Genomic DNA, 7,957 nt, shown 5'->3' with positions numbered 1-7,957 from the left:
GGTGTTGTAAGACTGCGAGATAGCCGTAGCATTCACCAGCGGCCAGATGGTGTGGGAAGTGTTGTAAGACTGCGAGATAGCCGTAGCAATCTTCATGTGATCAGATAGTTTGAGAAAGAGTTATTAGACTATGGAATAAGTTGTAAGTCTGCACAGGTTCATTCATATAAGTTAGGCCCCGGTGGGTCAGTTCGTAGGATCATGGAAAGGGCCATAGCATGCTATTCCAGACAATTCCAGTGTTTTGGGAAGTATCCGTTTGAAATAAACTGAAGGGGTAGGTTGAGCACCCAGATATGCTCGGTAGCATCCAGTTCACATAGACCGAAGCGGAGGCCAGCACCCAAATATGCTCGGCAGTATCCGGTTGAAATAGACCGAAGGGGAGGCCAGCACCCATATATGCTTAGCAATATTAGTGTTTTAGGATTTCAGGTATGGATGGGTAACTGATTGCTTAGGTAATGCTAATTTGCTCACGGTGGGATTGAATAATCTCAGAGTAATTGATTTGACCATGTTGTGCAGCTGTTATATGAGTCTAACCGATTAGTCTTCTACTTGAAGGAGTATCTGAGCCTTCTGTTAAGTATAAGTGTATTGTAGGGAAATTTGGTCTGTGATTTTTTTTTTCTAGTGAGAACTCCAGTTATTAAAATTTGAATAGCTAGTTGGAAGATAAGTTCAATGGATTTGACAATGATTCAGTGTGGCCGGTCTGTTAAGGGGTCAGACCACCTCGAGGCTTCAGATTTCAGCTTGAGTAAATGTGATTAAGTTGCAAAGGATTCCTTCATATGCGGGATGTAGAGCCCTTCGAGGGTTGATTTAGGTTACCTTGGGAAGGTTGGAGTATGCTCAGGGTTGTGGTTGTGTTGTTCAAGTTGTTTTGTAGTGTCAGGAATGATAAGGGATGATTTCGAGGACGAAATCTAATTTAAGTGGGTGAGAATTGTAAAATTTAGTTTGAATTAATTATATTAGATAAAATAAATAAATGAACCCCGAGATGTGAACTATATTTCATATTATTATTTAAGTGAAGCCCTCAATTCATAACAGTTTATTAGTTTAGCCTTGGGAGTAAAATGTTATAAATTTGGGAATTTATAGTTTAAATTGTATCATTTGGAATTATATTGAATAGATTTTCGGAAGCGGGGGCTAAAGGAGCCGGGGGTTTAAGACTGCCGCTTCCCATCCCTCTCATCAACCATATCCCTAGCACGCCTTCTATAGGCTCCACCGCCATGTGAGTCCTCCTCAGCTGCCGCTTGCATCTCCGAGTCCGACAGCCACCCTTTCTGCCTGCTGCCTTGTCGTCGAACGCCACCGTCACGTCCTCCACAGCCGCCAATGATGTCGAGAACATACAGAAGATCGCCGACACCGACGGAAGAAGATGAGAACGATGAATTTCAGGTCGTGAACGACTAGAAGGCCCCCGATAAGGCTAAACTATGACTTATCTCTCCTGTATTTCATTCCTTTTGGTTGTATGGATTCGTAATCGACGTTGGCCACCACCGTCAGTTGGTCGCCATTTCTGTTGCATTCCAGCGATGTTATGCCACCTTGTAGGTGGCTGAGTGCGTATGTATTCGCATGAAAGGGATGCTTTCGGAGTTAGTGTAGTGGTATGTGCATTATTTGGATAGAAAAACCCACCACCACCACCATGAGGTGGTGGCTGCCACCGCTTCCTGCCGCCTGCCACCGTGTGGTTGGCTATATGTGCGTCATTAGGAGAATGTGAGTGTGTTTCCTCTATGTTGGGATGTTGATTGGGTGATTTGGGCAGAAAAAGCCAAGGAAAACCCCCCACCACCACCGTAAGGTGGTGGCTGCCACCGTATGCCGTCGTCGACCACCACCGCCCGAGGTGGCAATGGGTGTTGCTCGACATAGTGAAACCCTATCGGCCCAGTAGCTTAATATTGGACTTAGTTGGCTTGTAATTGGGTTGGAAACCCTAATTAGGGTTTAGAAAACCCTAATCTTGGAAATTTTAGTTTGGACTTGTCGGGACCCGCATTTTGGATCATTGGATCGAATTTATGGCTTATACCCGACCACATGGTATGATTGGTCTAGTGGAGTGATGGACTTAATGGATTAAGTCCTCAATAGGTTAAGTAATAACACTTAACCCTAATCGTCATTTTATGTGAAAAACCCTAATTATGATTAGGCTTCAAGATGGGCCTTCTTTTGGTCTTAGGTGTTTGGATTCTTAATGAGCCATCTAAGAACAAGTATATGGACTAGAATATTTGGATGTGATTTTGGGTAAGGCCCATGTAAGGGGTTGGGGCCCAATTTGGAAAATTAGGCCATAGTTGGGTCTTGGTTGATTATTTGACCTTTGGGCTTTCAGAGTATGAGTTTGGGCCTTGGTCTTGGACCAAGCTAGGTTACGTGTAACATGGTCCTTTTACCCCAAGTGTGTATTTATAGTTATGCATTGAAACCCAAATGGTTAACTGGGTTTTGTTTTGACGATTGACAGTCTGGGGATTTGTCAGCCAGCAGCCCGAGAATTATCCGTGGGACTTCAGCAATGCGAGGTGAGTTTCCTCCTAGTTTAAACAGGTCGAAGGCACCAATGTCGGCCCGTGTAGTTTATATGTTCTTGATAGGAACATAGAGTGTGGGCGGGGCCCGTATCTCCTTATTACTTGAGTATAGATATCAGTCAGATTGTTGGATTGTTATACTTGTTGTCTCTGTGATACCTGTATGTGTTGTTAGGAATGTGAGTGTGGGCAAGACCCATATCTCATAGAGTGTGGGCGTGAAACATCCCAAAAATACGGTCCAAAAAATTCGTTTTAAAATTATTATTAAAACCATAAATCATCCATCATCATAATAAAATCAAGAACATCATCATGTCAAAAACTGTATAAAAATCATATAAGTAATCATCAAAGTCTAAAACAATCCCAGCCTGAAACTATGGTGTGTGACATGCAATCATCCAGAGCCCTTCCCTTTGCTAGTAGAAGTACCTGAAACAAAAACTGAAAATTTTAAGAACAAAGCTTAATGAGTCTCCCCAAACTACTACATACCATACATATACATATATCATGAAACATAAACATTAGGACACCATCCAGCTGCATCGGGACGAACCCGACATCGACCTATGAGGCATCGGACTCCTGTCCGGCATCGGGCTCACCCTGGCATTAGACCACGTCTGGCATAGGGTTCACCCCGGCATTTGGCTTGCCCCGGTATCGGGCTTACCCCAGCACATACACAGCATATCATATATCATAAACACATAACATAAGCATATAACATACATCAGGCTTGCCCCGGCATCGAGCTTACCTCAGGATACATAACAAATAACATATAAACTAGCATGCATCAAGCTTGCCCCGGCATCGGGCTTTCCCCGGAACATCTAACACATAACATGCATGAATTACAAATACATCAAGCATACATAAACTCTTCTCGGGACCGCCCCGGCATCGGATCGTAATTCGGAATTACTAACATCTAAATGCGTCGGCATTGTGGCCTTAGACCCATTCCTACTGGAGGAGGGCTCACCTCTCGAACTGGATGTTGAAATCATGTGTGAGGAATCTCTGTTGGCTGCTCCCACGACTCCTCGGCTAACTCTATACAACAATACTTAGTCAGACAATCTGAGAATCCTCCTAAGGGTAAAATAACCATTTTACCCTTATTACGATTTGGACCATAACCAAGGCTCAAATCCATTTAATCTTTCTAAGTCCACTAATGGCCCATTAAAGTCCCACTAATGGACCAATTTTCTAAATTGGGCCTAACTTCTCAAATGGGCCTTCCCTAAGCCTAACAATGTCCATAGTCCAAAATCAGACGTCTGATGGCCCACTAAGGCCCAATAGTTGATAAGTCCAATAGTTGGCCCAAACCAAGGCCCAAAAGGTAGAAACCCAATATTGTTGAGTATGCGGGGCATACTTCTCTGTACGCAGCACGTACCTACTACATGGCTTGTACGTTGTGCGTACTAGCTGGTAAGCCCAGCGTACTACCCTGTTAAGCTACGTTTCCCATTAAGCACTTAATACTCAACTTCAAAGGCTATAACTACAGATCCAAGTCCTTTTCAACGTCCTAATCCATAAAGTCGATCACTTGGTGGCTTGCAACCCACCAAATGAGCCCAAACATAGAATAATAGCAACTAACTCCATAGAAATGGCTAGATATCATGCATGATTCCATAAAAGCCCCAAAGATTGAAACTTTACTGCTAAAGGAATGCTATGAGCTCCAAGGGTGACAACCCTAAGCTCAAAAATGAAGTTGCATGATAAAGGTCCATCCTTTGGACCTAAAAAGGTCCAAAGTTCCATAATCTTATATCTAAGCTTCTAAGAGGAAAGTTAGAAGCTTTATACCTCCTTTGAGTACCAAAAGATGAAATAGTTCCAGATCCTTGAGCTCAAGATACTCAAGTTCTTATCCTCTAACTCCTCTTCACTTCTTCGAAGCTTTTCTTCACCAAAAAATAAGCTCAAGAGATCAAACACACACAACAATGGAGTATGAGGTCATATTAGGGTTTTCTGAGGATGAAGGGCTGGTAAGGAGGCCAGGGTGGCTATAATGGAGTATTTATATGTCTTAGACCCTAAAAATTAGGGTTTTGGCATCTGCTCACGTACGTTGCATGTACTCCTGGTACGCTATGCGTACGTGTGCGCGCCTTCCGCATCCAATCCATGCCTCTACGCCCCGGGTACACCAAGGATACGCTCAGCGTACGTTGATATTGCCATATTTATACCTATTTTTAGGCAATATTTAAGTACATTTTTATTAATAAGTTGGTAATTTGTTTAGAATAATGGTACTTATGAGCTTAAATGTTATTTGCAGCCAAAAAGAAGACATTTTGAAGAAAAGGGACTAAAAGCGTTAAAGAAAGAAACTTTGGGAATTAAAAGATTAAAAGAGAAGAAAATCTGGAAAAAGCGTTCTCACGTCGTGGGAACTTGAAGATTCACGGCGTGAGAGTTGGCTCTAGAAGATATGTATGCGGGTGAAGGAATCCTTGACGGGCACGGTTATCTGAAACTCACGACGTGAATATCTTATTATTCACGACGTGAGTTTGTGAAAATCAACAACTATATAAACTCTTGACCATTACGAATAGAGGGGACTTTTGGCTAGAGAGAGGAGTTCCAGAAGGCGATTTTGAGCAGAGAAAAGTTCAGGGAAGAAGCTTTCAACACCAAAAGAGTGAAGGTCCATAATTTAGATTATTTAATCGATAATTAGGAACATGTTTTATTACACTTTGATTTGTGTTAGTATGTTAGTTGCTATGATGAGCAGCTGAATCTAGCTACTCTTGTTTAGCTAGATGAAGCTTTTAACTTATGAATAGCTTGATTTTTATGGATTTATTTAGTTGGTAAAAATGCTTGTGTTTGATTTGTTTTACCTAGCATGCTTGTGTTTGTTTCTCTAATTGCTTGATTGCATGTTCTGTGTAGCTTAGTGACCATTAACTGCATGAACTTGTTTACCTAATGATTTAGTGAACATTGAATTGTTAGAGCTAGGATTGACCAATCTTAGTTAGTAATTAGAATAAATAAACTTAGTTGTGCTAGAGAACGTTTATTGTGACTATAACTGCGTTTATATAACAAATCTTACATAGCATATTTACATTCATAATTAGTTCTGTGTTTAATTGTGTGTGAACATACATAGTTTGACATGAATTAGTTAATTATTGGTAAAGTTAGAACTAAATTACTAATACAATTAAAACTAACTTGATAATCCATAATAATTAGCTAGCCATAAGGAAGAAGTGGATTCAAACTAGACAAGAGTGTGTTTTTACTTATTGAATTTGAGTTAAGTTCGTCTAATCATGTAAAATCAGATAAAACCCTCGCTTAAACTTGTTAATAATTAGGTTAATTTAATAGTAAGTAGATTAATTAGTAACACCGTTCCCTGTGATCGACACCCGACTTACCCAAGCTATATTGTAATTCGACTAGGTACACTGCCTATAAGTGCATAGTTAGTTTAAGTTTGTTAGGTTATAAATATTAAAATTAGTGGGTACTTTTGTGCACATCAAGTTTTTGGCGCCGTTATCGGGGAACGACTTAGTTTATTAGTTTATTTAGTTGCATTAGATTAATCGACCCTTTTTGTGGAATAAAATCTGCAAAAAGTTAATTAGTTATTTATTTGTTATTTTTGTTTATTAGCTTAGTTGGTTAGCATATAACAAAAATTTTGTTTTCTGTTTCTGTCACAGAATTCACGACGTGAGTTTTATAAATTCACGACGTGAAAGCTGCGATTTTCAGTTTTTAGTATTTTCTTATTTTAGTTCAGTTTTACGTTTTTAGTTTAGTGAGTTGCAGGAGTTCATGACCAGAGGCTCAAACACACCCTTGGTGCCACCACTTGAAGATCCCGAGTCTGCAATTCACAAGAAAAAGACGCCCTTACAAGAATTAAATTCAGATTTTTCAAGGAAGTCGGGAAAGAAGTGAGGAGAGTCAAGTTCATCCGCGAGGCACAAGAGCAATTTTGAGCACTTGGATCAAATACCCGTCCAAACCGAATCCGAATACAATACCGATCCGGAATTTGAAGAACATACGAGCGAACCCGAGAACGAGCCAAGGAACGAGATGGCAGCAATTGAAGAGATGTCCATGGGAGCTTACAAGAAGCAGATCCGAGAAGATGTGGGTCCCGGTTTAGTCCAACCCACAATACCTGCCACTGCCACATTCGAGTTGAAGGGGCACATCTTGATTGCACTGAAGGATATCCCATTTTTTGGGAAAGATCATGAGGATGCTTTTAAGCATCTAGATGAAGTCAACGACATTGCGGATTACTTCCATATCCCAAATGTCAAAAGAAACACCGTCTTGCTTAGGATGCTTCCCATCACTTTCAAAGGAGCTGCTAAGGAGTGGTTAAAATCACTTCCACCGGGTAAAATTACCACTTGGGCTCAAATGCGTGAGCAATTCCTGGACCAGTTTTGCCCGCCATCCAAGATAGCCAAACTCAAGAAGGTAATAGCCAACTTTGAGCAACAGCCAGGGGAGTCATTATACGAAGCATGGGAGCGGTACAAGGGCTTGCTCAGAAATTGCCCTCAACATGATCTAAATGTGCAACAAGATATGTCAATCTTCTATGATGGGGTCAACGTTATGACGAGACAACTCCTTGACTCTCAAGGACCTTTGACAAAGAAAAATCTAAGGGAGATCAAGGAGTTGATTGAAGAATTCGGTGGAGGGGCTCAAACTGAAGAAATAGCAGCTGTAATGGCTATGCTGAATAATTTGGATCGAAGGATAACACAAATGGACCAGTCAATACATGCCATAAGAGTGGGTTGCGAGAGATGTAGTGGTCCACACTTGACCAAGGACTGCAATTTAGATGAGTTTGGGAACAGAAAAGCTCAAGTGTGCTACTCGAGTGGGGATAAGTTTGATGAGGACTGGAGGAAACCGAAGAAGGAGTGGCTGCCATATGAAGAGTATAAGAAGCAAAAAGAAGAGAAGTATAGGTAGACAGGTCGAGGCTTCTATCAAAAGGAGCAACCACCAGCCGAGAAGAAACCCGATCTAGAGACCATGTTGATGAAGTTTATGGAAGCTTCGGAAAAAAGACACGATGCCACTGATTCTACTATTATGGAACAACAAACTTTAATAAAGAATCAGTAGGCCTCCATCCATAACCTTGAAGTACAAGTTGGTCAACTAGCCACTCTAGTTCATGAGAAGTTATCCCCGAAAAATACCGAAACGAAGACCCAATCTCATGTAATGGCCATAGACACTGAAAAAGAAGCCATCTATGAGTTCCTTGAGGCATTGGAAAAAGTACCACAGCAGCCCAATCCAAAGCTAAAGAAGACCAAGCTCAAAAA

General features: G+C 41.2%; 1 non-coding gene across 1 annotated transcript; it reads right to left on the bottom strand.

Annotated features, from left to right (window-relative positions):
• Positions 1-7,073: 7,073 nt before the first annotated feature.
• Positions 7,074-7,180, bottom strand: LOC111918346 (small nucleolar RNA R71). The gene has a single exon (XR_002859186.2). It is a non-coding gene; the product is annotated as a small nucleolar RNA R71 (small nucleolar RNA).
• Between the last annotated feature and the right edge of the window lie 777 nt (positions 7,181-7,957).

This window comes from Lactuca sativa, chromosome 8, assembly GCF_002870075.4.
Source record: "Lactuca sativa cultivar Salinas chromosome 8, Lsat_Salinas_v11, whole genome shotgun sequence".
Taxonomy (NCBI): Eukaryota; Viridiplantae; Streptophyta; class Magnoliopsida; order Asterales; family Asteraceae; genus Lactuca; species Lactuca sativa.
The sequence above is the reverse complement of the archived record's forward strand: the minus strand, read 5'-3'. Positions and strand labels throughout refer to the sequence as shown.